Source organism: Tursiops truncatus, chromosome 7, assembly GCF_011762595.2.
Source record: "Tursiops truncatus isolate mTurTru1 chromosome 7, mTurTru1.mat.Y, whole genome shotgun sequence".
NCBI classification, from domain to species: Eukaryota; Metazoa; Chordata; class Mammalia; order Artiodactyla; family Delphinidae; genus Tursiops; species Tursiops truncatus.
In genome coordinates this window covers 66455644-66469109 of record NC_047040.1, presented here as the reverse complement: position 1 = coordinate 66469109, position 13466 = coordinate 66455644, and the positions used below count along the sequence as shown (strand labels likewise).

At 36.4% G+C, this 13466-nt stretch overlaps 1 protein-coding gene across 7 annotated transcripts in view; it reads right to left on the bottom strand.

Annotated features, from left to right (window-relative positions):
- Window positions 1-10942, bottom strand: part of LOC101316873 (sodium channel protein type 3 subunit alpha) — a 110178-nt gene extending 99236 nt beyond the window's left edge. For all 7 annotated transcript variants that reach the window (XM_073807623.1, XM_073807628.1, XM_073807622.1 and 4 more), the window contains exon 1: window positions 10734-10942. The gene's annotated coding sequence lies outside the window, so the exon portion shown is untranslated. The remainder of the gene's footprint in view (window positions 1-10733) is intronic.
- Window positions 10943-13466: the final 2524 nt, after the last annotated feature.

Genomic DNA, 13466 nt, shown 5'->3' with positions numbered 1-13466 from the left:
CACATGTTACCTGTACTCCTTTGAGGCTTAAAATACAGAGGATTGAGCTTTATCTAGCCTGGAGCAGGGAAGCTGTAAAATCTGCTCTCAGATTAGTGCTAGTGGTAAACTCCACTGGAGCACAGACTGATTTAGGTGGGGCTGCAGTTCGGCTGTCACGTGATTCTTCACCAGCCAGAACCCAGCCACCTGAGTGGCTTCTGTGTTAAGCATTTTCCCTCGCTAGATGGTTATAATGCTGTGGAGTCTGATTGCCCTGAAGTGGTGCTGCAGAAGACAGTGTAATATAATGGAAAAGCATGCCCTGCCCCATCTTTTTAGAAACAAGGTTTAATGAAAAGATAAAGAAGAGAGGGAGGAAAACAGAAAGAGGGGAATGTACCTGCGATTCAGGTAACCTGTTTTCTAGGCTTATCTTTGACATCACTTGCTGTGACATATTGAACACTCAGTGTCTTTGGTGTTGAGTGTCCACATCTGTTATAGAGAGGGAGTGGAGGAAAGTGACTAGTTGATTTGTAGTGCCTCTTTTATCTCAGAAGCGCAGGGACTCTGCACTCAGTGTATTCCAACATTCATTCCTTCTGAGAGACAACGATCTAAGGGTATAGCAGTCGCCTTATACTCTGAACAAAAAGGGTCATTGAATATTGGACTAGTGATGTAACTGGAGTTGGCTGTGTTATACCTATTAAAGTCTGCCTTCATATTCAGAATACTTCAGTGAACTATGTGCTTGCTCAAATTTAAACTATGTTTTTTGATGAGTCAACACTATGAATGGCTTGAGAAGAGCATAGCCAGAGAGTTGGTTTCTGAAAAGAACTATCCCTTGAATCCTTTCTAGCTTTAGATATTCAATTCTGTATACATGATTTCTTCATGAAATTGGTAATATCAAAAATCTTCTCATCTGAGAAATTCTATACAAATAATTTTTTTAAAAAGTGACAAAACTTGAAGTCTAGTTTTCAGTGAAATATGACCAGTCACTAAAGAAACTGAAAATATCGTCCCTAGGATCTGAATTCAGGACTCAGAGAGTCTATGTTTTTCCTTCAGCCATTTAGCACATCACTGGCACCAAAATAGAGCAGGGGCCTGTGTGTACTGCCCTGATTTAGGTGTAGATGTGTGCCACTTATTGCAGCGGGAACACACAGTGAAGGGTCTCTGCATGGAAAGGCAGGAGGAATGCTGTTCGGTGCTCAATTCTTTTGAGGCTAAAGGAAAGCCAAAATGCCACAGGTAAGAGAAAATTACATTTGATGCAAAACTTTATTTCTGACAGATTGCAGCAACCAATATGCTAATTAGAGAAAAGACAAGCATAGCCTATCTGGCCCTTCCCAGGATGGAGGATCTAGCAAGTAAGACCATGGCTAGAGAGGGCAGCAATCATGAGGAGAAAAGTAAGAGCTGAATAGAGAAGATGCTGGGAAGGACAGAACTAGAATTTGTGGCATTTCTACAATGTTCCATGTGTGCAACCTGAACTAACTCCTCAAGGACAGGGATAATTTAGGATTCTGATCAAATTGCCTGTGCAAAGTTGAGCACTGAATTCAGTTATTCTTCAATTGTCTTTTCCCTTTTAAAAACACTTAATAGACTTTTTTTTTTTTTTTTTTTTTTTTGCGGTACGCGGGTCTCTCACTGTTGTGGCCTCTCGCGTTGCAGAGCACAGGCTCCGGACGCGCAGGCTCAGCGGCCATGGCTCACGGGCCCAGCCGCTCCGCGGCACGTGGGATCCTCCCGGACCGGGGCACGAACCCGTGTCCCCTGCATCGGCAGGCAGACTCTCAACCACTGTGCCACCAGGGAAGCCCCAATAGACTTTATTTTTGTAGGGCATTTCTAGGTTTACCAAAAAATTGATTAGAAAGTTTAAAGACATAGAAAACAAACTTATAGTTGCCAAAGGGGAAAGGGGAGGGAGGGATAAATTTAGGAGTTTGCAGACACAAACTACTATATATAAAATAGATAAACTAACAAAGTCCTACTGTATAGCACAGGGAACTATATTCAATATCTTGTAATAATCTAAAATGGAAAAGAATATGAAAAAATATATATGCATTCATACATATATATATAAATGAGTTACTTTGCTGTACACCAGAAACTAATGCAACATTGTAAATCAACTATACTTCAATTTTTAAAAACCGTAGAAAAAATAAAATATCTATCAAATGTTGAAAAAGAAAATTCAAAGAGTTTCTAAATCAAGTGTGCCTTTTTATGTCTTAGATATTTACTTTTAAAATTTTTGTTCAGAAAGAAATTAAGAGAATAAATAGAAAATATTTTGTCATGCATAAAATTGCCCAAATTTAGCTTTCCTGAGTGATATGGATTGTTGGAAAAAATGAGTATTATTTTATGGTTAAATTGGTCTCAAGAGTGTTGTTTGAAACCTAGCACCATTATAGTACATTTAATGCATATTTAAAAGAAATGTGTCTTACACAGACTCAGGATAATTTTGAGACAGAGTAAACAAACCTAACAAGTGTATGAGAGAGCTTGCTATTGTGGTTTCCGTGGCGTATTTTAACTCGTGCTAATTTGCATAGAGATCTGCATCATGATTTGGATGTGCTCTGCCACTTTTCATTTACGCCTAAGCATTACCTTTTCCCTTTGCAAAATATACTTGATGCTTTTGAATAACAAGTTGGAATTCTTTTCCCCAAAGAATCAAGTTAGTTCTCACAGTTGTCACTGTGTTGGTGGAGGGAATGCTTTAGTCAACAGTAAATTTTTTGCTCTCTACACTGACTAATTTAAGGTGATCCTTCATCAAAAAACATTCTTTTTGGTTCAGGCTTTCTTTCTTATTAGTATTTTACTGGTTTGTTACTTATATTTTCATTGTAGACTACCAAAGTACTTTGTGTATAAAGCTAGGATGTAATTTTTTTGAAAGTCAGTGATCTAATCCCAGTTTGAGAACCCAAGCACCATTTCATAGACATCCATCATAAACTTAGCCTCAAATATAATATAGTATTCCTTCTGTTCACTGTGCAATCACCAGCCTCCTGATTCAAAATATGTATATTCTTATCCTGAGATTTAACAGATCTTTCATACATGGTGATAATTGTGGTGACCTGGTTGACAGACTGGTAGAGGTCATGAAGAAAGCATAGTTCGGTAGTAATATTAAAGGATGCTTCTCCAGAGGAAAGACTTTAGGATATAATCTGCTCTGAAGGATGTAGAGGATTGTTTTAGTAGGGGCTACCACAGTCTCTCCCCAGTCGCAGAAAGGACTGTGGGAAATCAACATGGAAAAGCAACTGTGGTGTTAACCCAGCAAATGTCTGCTTAAAGAGTTGAAAAGGCAGACTCACCTTAGTAATGGAATTCCTTTTTGGAAACTCAATTCATTATTAATTCCACTTAGCTATTAGGTTAATTCATTTCTTCCTCAGAAATGCCACTTGAATTTTGGCTTTAAAAAATTTGTTGGTTTACATATCTGCTTTTTCTCTAATCTGCCACAATTGAAGTTTCAATAATTACAAATCAATGTTTTGTTTCCAGCTGAATGACCTGGACATTCAAAGAGTATCGTTCAATGGACACTCTTATTTGATTTTTTTTTTTTTTGCGGTACACGGGCCTCTCACTGTTGTGGCCTCTCCCGCTGCGGAGCACAGGCTCCGGACGCGCAGGCTCAGCGGCCATGGCTTACGGGCCCAGCTGCTCCGCGGCATATGGGATCTTCCCGGACCAGGGCACGAACCCATGTCTCCTGCATCGGCAGGCGGACTCTCAACCACTGCACCACCAGGGAAGCCCTCTTATTTGATTTTAAGACAGTTTTCAAAGGAGCAATTTATAAGGTACAGAATAAAAAGAGGGCAAATCTCTGGTTGTATAAATTGAAGTTAATGGATGCTTATTTCTGAGTGTGCACAATTGTTTATATTGTTAGTTTGCAAAATATACCATAACCAGCAGCTGGGTCAACTTTCAAGTAGAGGTAAGGGTAGGAAATTAACAATTTGAAATATAAAACTGCTTAAACATATAGAATAAATACCACCCTTTTCAACCAAGGGAGAAATAGACACGAATGCATTTTTTGCTATTTTAAGTATTTGCATAATAGTCTTTTTACTTAACATGCGCCCACTTGTTAGAATTTTGAAATTATTCTGAAAGTCATTTCTCAGTTGTCTTTCACTTCTCTGGCCAGGCTTTCATTAGCTTCTCTTATTTTTCTCTGTCTTCCTTTAGTCAGTTGCTTTTCAAACCTGGCTGCATATTTGAACTATGCTTGCAGAGCTTTTAAACAAACATGGATAGGCAGGCTTAGCCCCAGAGCATCTAATTGAATTGGCCTAAGGTGGAGCCAGCTTTGCTCTTTTTTTAAGCTTCCCAGGTGATTCCAATGTGCAGCCAGAGCTGTGGGCCACTCTCTGAATAAGCTCATCACGTTTTACCTCTTTCCATTTTCTCTCAGATGTTTGCATATCTATTCCCGTTCAACTGTTTTTTTTTTTCTCCTGTCATTTTTATTAGGAAGTTTAAAAAATCTGACTTTTTTCATTTTGCTTTTTCTTTCTGATTTTCCATAACAGCCAAGAAGTTCTCATTCTAGGCACATGTATTTGATTTTTATTCTTATCTAATACTACCAAGTTTCATATCAATGAAAGAGAATGCAATATATTTGTGAATAATACTTTTGTCTGTTCTTCCAATGCTAATATAATAATATACTTTAATTTTTGCTATAGGTATATAAAGATTGATAATAGAGCCCAATAAAATTGTTGAAAAATAATATTAAGAATGGATTTACTTGAACTGTAATCAGTATTGGCTATGATTAAAGATAGTTTAATAAGATATTTTAAAACTTTGAGACCATATGGACTCAAGGACATATAAATATCCTATTAATAATATTTTTATCTTTTCACAGCTAAAGGACATGTTTGCCCTACAAATTTCAGTCATTTCAGAACAGTGCAGAAATGGGAATATCACATACCTCATCAAATAGCATATCAGTAACAAGATATCCACAGCAAGGGGAGCATTAATAGCAACAAAAAAGGGGAGAAAAAAGATCTATGAAGACAAAGTTCAGTGATGTAATTAGCAGCACTATAAACAGAAATGTGGGAGGGAATATGTAGAGCATTCAAGGATTTGAAATGAAAGAGATAGAAAAATGGTGGGCAGTTGGTTGAGCCTGGAGGAGCAGACAAGAAATCTGAGCTCTAGTGTAGCAGTTCCTCCAAATACAGTCAAGCCATTTCCTCTCCATGAAGTTTATTTTCCTTCATTGGTAAAACTTCTGGTTGGATTGGCAAAAGGAAAAAACACCTGGCCAAAAATCCCTTGGCCATATCCTGCCTGTAGGTATGCTTTGTTGAATCTATCCAGTATTGTAAATAATTTGAAACAGATGACAACATTTAACAACAGAGAGGTTTCTCATAAAAATCTAGATTTTAAGCTTCATTGGAAAAATCATTTGATTCAACAGTCTCCTAGCCCCTCTTTAGAAAGTACATGGGCTTTGGAGTTCCTTAGTCCCAGCCTGACTAACTTTACTCATTTTTCTTACCTGCTTTGTGCATGTAGGAATTTGGGCTTATTTCTTGGAGAATTTATTCTTAAGGTTATGTCTAACCATGATATAAGTTCCATGAAAAGAAATTGCTTAGAATACTTTGTTTAGTCTACAGCCATACCACCCTGAATGCTCCTGATCTCATCAGAATACTTTGTTTGGGTACAGCAAAAGTAACCTATAAAGAGAAAAATAAATGTCACAAGCAAAAACATCAAGGACAAAGAGAAGCTAACAAACAGGTCATCAGTTCTCAAATAGAGGCTTGAGCCCATAAAACGTGTCCTATTAATAAGCTCTGTGCAAGAATATTTGGGGTTCTGGTTCAGAAGCACAATGTCACTTAACAACAAGAGCTGGGATTTAATGAATTATTCCAGTTCAAGCTCTTGGAAAAAGAAAAGGACAAAGTGTTCTGTACAAGCCAAGTAAGAATAAAGTATCTTCTGAATATTAGGAGATTAAAATTCCCCAAAGTTAGCTTCTTGGCAGAAAATGGCCAAAGTTATTTAAAGAGTGACTTCCCATCTTTGAAATCACCCATTGAATAAAACAATATTAAACCACTGTTTAAAAATTTAAGGACCATCATTTCTTTCACTTTCCTCCAGCTCAGAGCTTAATCACATGCAGGGCTCCCTATATGCAGTCTCCAAAAGGGTGAAAACCTAATTCAGTTATTACAGAAATAACTCCAGACTTTTAAAAGTTTTCTCTGAACTAAAACAACCCCTGAGAATTCCCTAATACAACCACCTAGCATATGTTATATGCACTGTATTTGTGTTTAATATGTATATTTAATTTGTAAGCATGCTTATAAGTTACTTTGCCGCTGTTCTCTATTCATATATCTTGGGCAGAAATTTCTTTAATATTCTCTCTATAAGGTCCTTTATCATTTCAAACCCTGGTAAAAAGAGGTGTAGGATTATAAGAATCACTCAGTAAATACATATTAAAACTTCTGTTATCCAATTGAATAGGTATGCATATAAATTTTAAAGAACTCTTCTGTTGTGGCTAATTATATGTCTGAATGTAGATTCAAATTTCAGATATCCAAAGAGCTGATGCGCATCAGGCAGTTCACAGAGCAAAGCACATCTTTGCTTAGCAAGAGAGCAAGATTCTCTTCATTAACTTATTTTCAAGTAAAATTAACAGAAAATTAACATTACTCTGTTCTTAAATCTACCCTTGTTATATCCCATTAAAATGCATCCAAAGAATGTGTTAACTTCACCCCAGTGTGAAAAATATTATCAGGTAAAGCTGACCTGGAAAGGCAGCTTCCTAATCAGAGATAAATATGTGAGCTTGCAACCCAAGGGACAATAAAATTGGCTTTATCCTTCCAAAATTTTACAACTACCTCAAAGAACAATCTACCTCAAGAACGAGTAGTTTGTATACCAGGTTCTACACTGAATTGCCATTAAAGGTGTTTATGGATAAAATTTAAGTGGAAGTAAAGATAATTTAGGATTGAAGTTAATAAAAATTTAAAAACAGATCCCCAGTACAGAAGTGTACTGTTAATATCTTAAATTATATTTCAGGGGTAGGTGGATAAATTAATCCTCATAGTTTTGGAAAACTGGTAAAATAACCATTAATATTAAGGTGGAAAGAATATTTTTAGATGACAAATTAAACATTAATTCCCAGCCTTCAGTGAGTTCATAGTGTTCCTATACATGAGTGATGATGAGAAAAAAGTAATCTGCACAGCCACCCATGCAAAGAAATTTCACTGTCTAGTCACATGTTCATTCCTTGGTGAAAAAAAGTATTAGTTTTTATGTGCTTACACTCATGGGTGCTTTCATTTAACCCCTAAAAATAAGGAATCAGAAGAGCTGGGAGTGAGCCAGAGTCAGGGAGATGGACTAGTTACAAATTCCAAGCAGAGCATTGTCTAATTGAGAAAACTTCCACTCATGTCTTTAAGACTCTCAAACTCAAGGCCATCTCAGATCTGTCTAATCATGAGCCCATTAAGTCATCTTGGCTGCCATGAAGATGAAACTGACAGCACAGTTATTTGAGTCAGTTTAAAGAGGCCCAGGGTGGTTGAAGGGAAGGCTTAGGAGGCCTGGGGTGCTGAAAGGACATCCCAGCTCTAGCTCCCCAAGATCCCAGTAGCACACAGCTGTCAAGAGCACGAAGCTGTATGTAGAGAAACCCTTTGGAGGGAAGCAGGGATTTTGCTGTATGTCAACAATTTCATCAGGCACAATTTGACTTTCCACCTTTCATTGGACCATCAATATGATTTAAACAGTAGACAGTTTGTGAGTTGATTGCATAGCCAACACATGCAATCATTTCTGGGATTCAGGTTCTGTAATTTGATGGTCATAGTAGAAATTATTTGGCATATAAATGTGGTTCTTGGTGAAATCTAGATTTTCTCTGTGAATCTTCACAAAGCCTTTTGTCTAATGGGTGTATCTATTAAGGTACAAGTGAAATAAAGTCTTTTGCCCCTATTTTTGTTAAAAAGAAGCAAGCCTTTGAAGTGGGGTCTGTGATAATATATCATTGGGCAAAAGAGTAGTCTTCTATAAGGTATTATGAGAGTTCTATAAACAATCCAGGAAATGGCCAGATGTTAACACTAATTGATATTATTATAGGGAACACATGTTTTGTTGTTGTTGTTTCAGCAAGGACATGCTTCCAGGATGAGAATTATTCCCTTTTCAACTACAGAATTTCTTGGCAGTTTCACTCTGTTCTTCCTGTTGTGGTGGAAGATATATTACCATCACCAGTATTAAAATGATATCTGTTCCTTTTGTCAGGGGTTGGGGAACAGGGGAGGAGGGGAGGGTGGGCATTTAGTCATGTCCCAGGATATATAATAAACACTGGACAGACAATATTTATTTACACAATCCTTCAACATAGGCATCATCATTCCTATTTTATAGGTGATATAATAGAGGCTCAGAAAGTTTCAATCTTTGTCAGTTAATAGTGGAGCTAGGATTTATTCTGCCAGACCTTTCTCTTAGCCACTTCTCCATATTGCTTTCTGGTTGTTTCCACCACAGAAAAGCTGGCCAAGGACCTTTAAAACCTCTCTATTTCTCTATCCTCATGTTTAGCACACCATTAATGGTAACAAACAACTCAGTAAAAGTCAAAGATGCATCAGATTACTATTAAGCGGAGAAATAAATTGGTGAAAATCCAGATAAATTAGAATTAATAGAATTTTAAAATGAAAAGTGTCCTTATATAGCCTTGATTCCAATTCCCATCTTTTACAGGTATCTCTTCTGAGGTGACAAAGCTTATTAGTAGCAGAACTTGCATCAGAAATCAAGACTTCCAGCTCAGTGTCCAACCTATTTTTCTCTGTCACACTAATAAACTATAGTTATTATTCTTGACCTTACAAATGAAGTCACTATTAGTTCTTTAAAAGAATAAGATACCAAACTTATTTTATATATCATTTAATCAAAACAGATTTGATTTCTAAAAATTTTCAAAGAGCACATTTAGTGAAGAACTCTGTATTTGTTCTTCACATTGTGACTACATATACAGACAAAAATTAAGAGATTCTTGCAACTATACCGATAAAAATATTGCTAATTATCAGGGCCAAAATGTAAGCATCCATTCATAAATGTAAAACAGTTCTGAAAGACCAGCTCTGGTGTTTACACAGAACAAAGTTATATTCAGTCACCTGTAAAGAAACATGGAGTGTACAATATGCTCAAGCCAATTAGCATCCATTTCTGGGAACCCCTTTCAAAGAAACAGTTTTCTCTATATCCTATGGTAGGAGATCTCCTGAAATACATAAAACCTAGGGCTTTTCTCTGAGGCAACTGCTATTTTGTAACATTTTTAGGGGTAGTATTATTGCTACCCATGGTAAAATCTTAGGTGAGAAATCAATATTTTTCCATATTATTAGAGATTACAGTTGCTTTTAAAGCTGAGGCCTCAAGTTCTGTTTTTAGGCTGATTTGACCAGTACTAACTAGAAACCCAGGTTGAAATCAGAGGTCTTTTTTCCACACAGGGCACTCACTACTTGGACTGATTGTGATGAAATGTTTTCATGCAAATTCCTATAAGCACGTATGCCTTTATCTTTGTCCCCGTATGCTACATTACACCACCTGTTGTATTTTTTAAAAAGCTTTATGATTTTCAAAACTCTTCTTTAAATTAATACCTATAGATTTTCTGCCAATAATTTCCTGTTCTAACTATGTGATTGCTAACTGAATAAAACATTTATGATTATTCTATAAAATATTTTAAAGAAAACTACAGAAAATACAGATTATAAAGTAAATAATTGTTTTTTGTCCAAGTGGCTCTCCCTGATAATTAGTAATAATAATAATAACCAGGTATTAAATACACACAGAAAAAATACAGAAATATATGAAGCTTATGAGACAACTCATAGAAGGTACAGTACCCTTTACATCAATAAATAGAATGGTAAATATTTAATATAAAGTGTACATATTAAAATAAAGAAACAACACATACTAGAGTATATAGGGATCATTTTATTACTAGAAGGTTAAATCTCATTTTAATGATTGGTATTGGTGAGAATAGATTATTTTAGAGACAAATGTTAATGTTTTTCAAACAGCTATATACCTCTATATTGTTATCACTCCCTATAGGCATGGCCTCTCTAAAGCTGTTAAAAAAAAAAGACCAAAGCACAAGAATGACAGTTCCAATTTCACTATACATTTATGTTTAAAAAATACTTGGCACACTGGACATTTAAATAGATAAGGTGCAGCCACAAAATCAATTAGGCTAGCTCTGTGTAATAAAAAAATATTTTCTCTGACTACAATGGATCATAAGCATCTACATGTTTCAAAAATACAAGCTCAGTAGTGCCTAGTCTGTACCATAAGTCACCATTTCTAGACAGAGGCTCTATTTCCTTTGAGATAAAGGAATAGTAAGCAGTTTACACATCAGATGATGCCTTTGGTTCCTGTAATTTACATTAAAACAACATTAGGTTAAAAATAGAAGCATGAAGATAGTTTTAAAATAAGAAAAATGATCTGGTGGCTAGATTCTATGGTTCAGATAATTAAATGTTTTGCCAGCTTACCTGATAAACCAGAGTCTTATGGATCACAGCGTAACAAAGCCCTCATCCAAGATGGTTAGAGTAGAATGAGCCTCCTGCAGTTGTTCAGATTTTTGGCCACAGAGGTTTACATATTAACTACAATTTTTTTTTCTTTGCTTTCTCTGGGGACAAGAAAACAAAGAGACCTTTCCAGAATCCTCTCTGCTTATGCCTCGGCTTCCTGTTCTGAGATTCACTCTGTGGTACCCAACATATATCAGAAAACAGCTTTGAGGAGAAAAAAAAAAAAAGCCGACAGCACTCAACTTGGTACCGCCATCTACTGGCAGACACATAAAATTGAATGAAAGGAAAAACATCCCTATTATTCTTTATCATGAGGTAAAATGTAACCTATCCCCTGCATATGAGTATGTACAAAAATATTCTATTGCATACTAAATGACTTGAGTATGCACATTTTCTAATATTGTATATTTTTCTAAATTTTATAAGTTTACAAAGTTGTTTCAACCATAAATGACTACAATTAAAAACCCTCCAAATTTCTGTTTGAAAATTAGGTTTTTAGATTACCTTACACCTTACATGTAGAATTTTGTAAAATCTCTCTTGTGGCCTGCTCTAGCCTTCTGAAAACTTTATCTTTGCACAGGATGAATTCTTTTCTGAGTGAGTAATCTGACTCCTTAAAGAACAGTGTAAAACTGATAGTCATTTTGTATTGCTTTTTCGTAAAACATTTACGAGAAATAATATCTGGGAAAGTATTTTAAACTTAAGTGAGGCCTATGTAATTTAGAGTTATGGATTATTTGGTCTGTATATGACACAAGGAACAGGTGAAATTCATCTTACATAAGATAATTCAATCGAAGGTTATATACTATTATATCTATGTAGTTAAAATACTTAAGAAAACATGGCTTATAAGGATATTGAAGCTCACAATACATAAGCAAAATGAAAATGATTTTATCAGTTTATTAAAAGAGATTTCTTAACTATAAGTGCTATTCATTTCATTTGACTATTCAATTTACTTTAGAGAAAACAACTATAATTTCATTAGTTTATCATTAATTAATTAAATATGTTCATACTGATGGAGCACCTTAGTATATGTCAGGCATTATATTAGCTTTGAAAAGACAGAGATAAAAACACACAGTGCCTGTCATCAAGGAACTTACGTATAATGAAGAGAGAAATATAGCGGGTACCGTATTTTTATGCCATGTGCTCAAGGAGTGTTATTTACTTAGCTTTTAAATTCTAGAGCCCATTTTGCCTAATGGTAGAAAAATAAATCCTGTCAATTCCAGGTGGACTGAATCACTTGAGGCTTTCTCCAGTGATTTCAGGTTTATACTCTTCTCACGGGGACTGATCTCAGTCAGGAATACGTATGGAGAAAAGCAGAGTTTGATCCCCAGCCTCCCACTTTTCTATGTGGGAATCCAGTGAGGTGTAGAATTCTGTCTGATCCCTGGGCATTATCATCCCTCCATGCAGACATCTACCAATGTGGCTTCATTCCTGTTTGGCCCCAGAAACACCATCAATTCAGTTTTGCATGGCAGCATCCCCTCTTCATGACCATTAGTTACCTCAGGTTTTGTCAGCTCTTTCTCTCAGGTAACTTTTGTTTCTGTGCTTAGGGCAAAAGGGAAAACAAGCAAGTAGCGACTTTCCAGAGTCATTCTGGGCTGTAATTGGCTGACATAAGTCCCATGTCCCAGGCACCCCACATGGCCATCTCTGTTCTACTGTTTCCATCCCATGGAGCATAATGTGTTCTGTGGGCTTCAGACAAATGAGGCACAATCCCTGCTACATTAGAATATTTCAACTTCTTATCTTTCTGCCTTTTTAGCTACTACTGAGCAGGCAAGCTATGTAGGGGCCCCTTATTAGAGACCCCAGTTGGGTTGGGTTCCCTTGCTTCTTCACAAGCTTCCGTTCCAGCGCCCACAGAGTTTAGCTTGGCTCTCTTCCTTTTGTGCCAGTAGTAAACTGGATCCACAAATTTTCCTCTGAAATCTTTCCTGTCTTATATATAATGTGTTGGTTTGCTTGGGCTGCTATAAGTATCACACTGGGTAGCTCACACCAACAGAAATTTATTGTCTCACAGTTCTGGAGGTTAGAAGTTCTAAATCGAGGTGTCAGCAGGGTCATGCTCCTTCTGAAAACTGTAGGGATCCTCCCTTGTGTCTTTCAAGCTTCTAGTAACCAAGACATTCCTTGTGACAATATAACTCCAATCTCTGTCTCTGGTCTTTCCGTAGTGTTCTCCCTGCATCTCTTCATATTGTCTTCCCTCTGTGCACACCTGTCTCTGTGTCCCAAATTTCTCCTTTTTATAATGACACAAGTCATTTTGGATTAGGGTTGACCCTAATGACTTCATTTTAACTTGCTCACCTATATAAAGACCTCATTTCCAAATAAGGGCATACTTCGAGTCACTGGAGATTAGGATTTCAACATATTTCTTTTCTGAAAGTGTGTGGAAACACTTGAACTATACATTAAGACCTTTTCTTTCTTTCTTTCTTTCTTTCAACATCTTTATTGGAGTATAATTGCTTTACAATGGTGTGTTAGTTTCTGCTTTTTAACAAAGTGAATCAGTTATACATATACATATATCCCCATATCTCTTCCCTCTTGCGTCTCCCTCCCTCCCACCCTCCTTATCCCACCCCTCTAGGTGGTCACAAAGCACAGAGCTGATCTCCCTGTGCT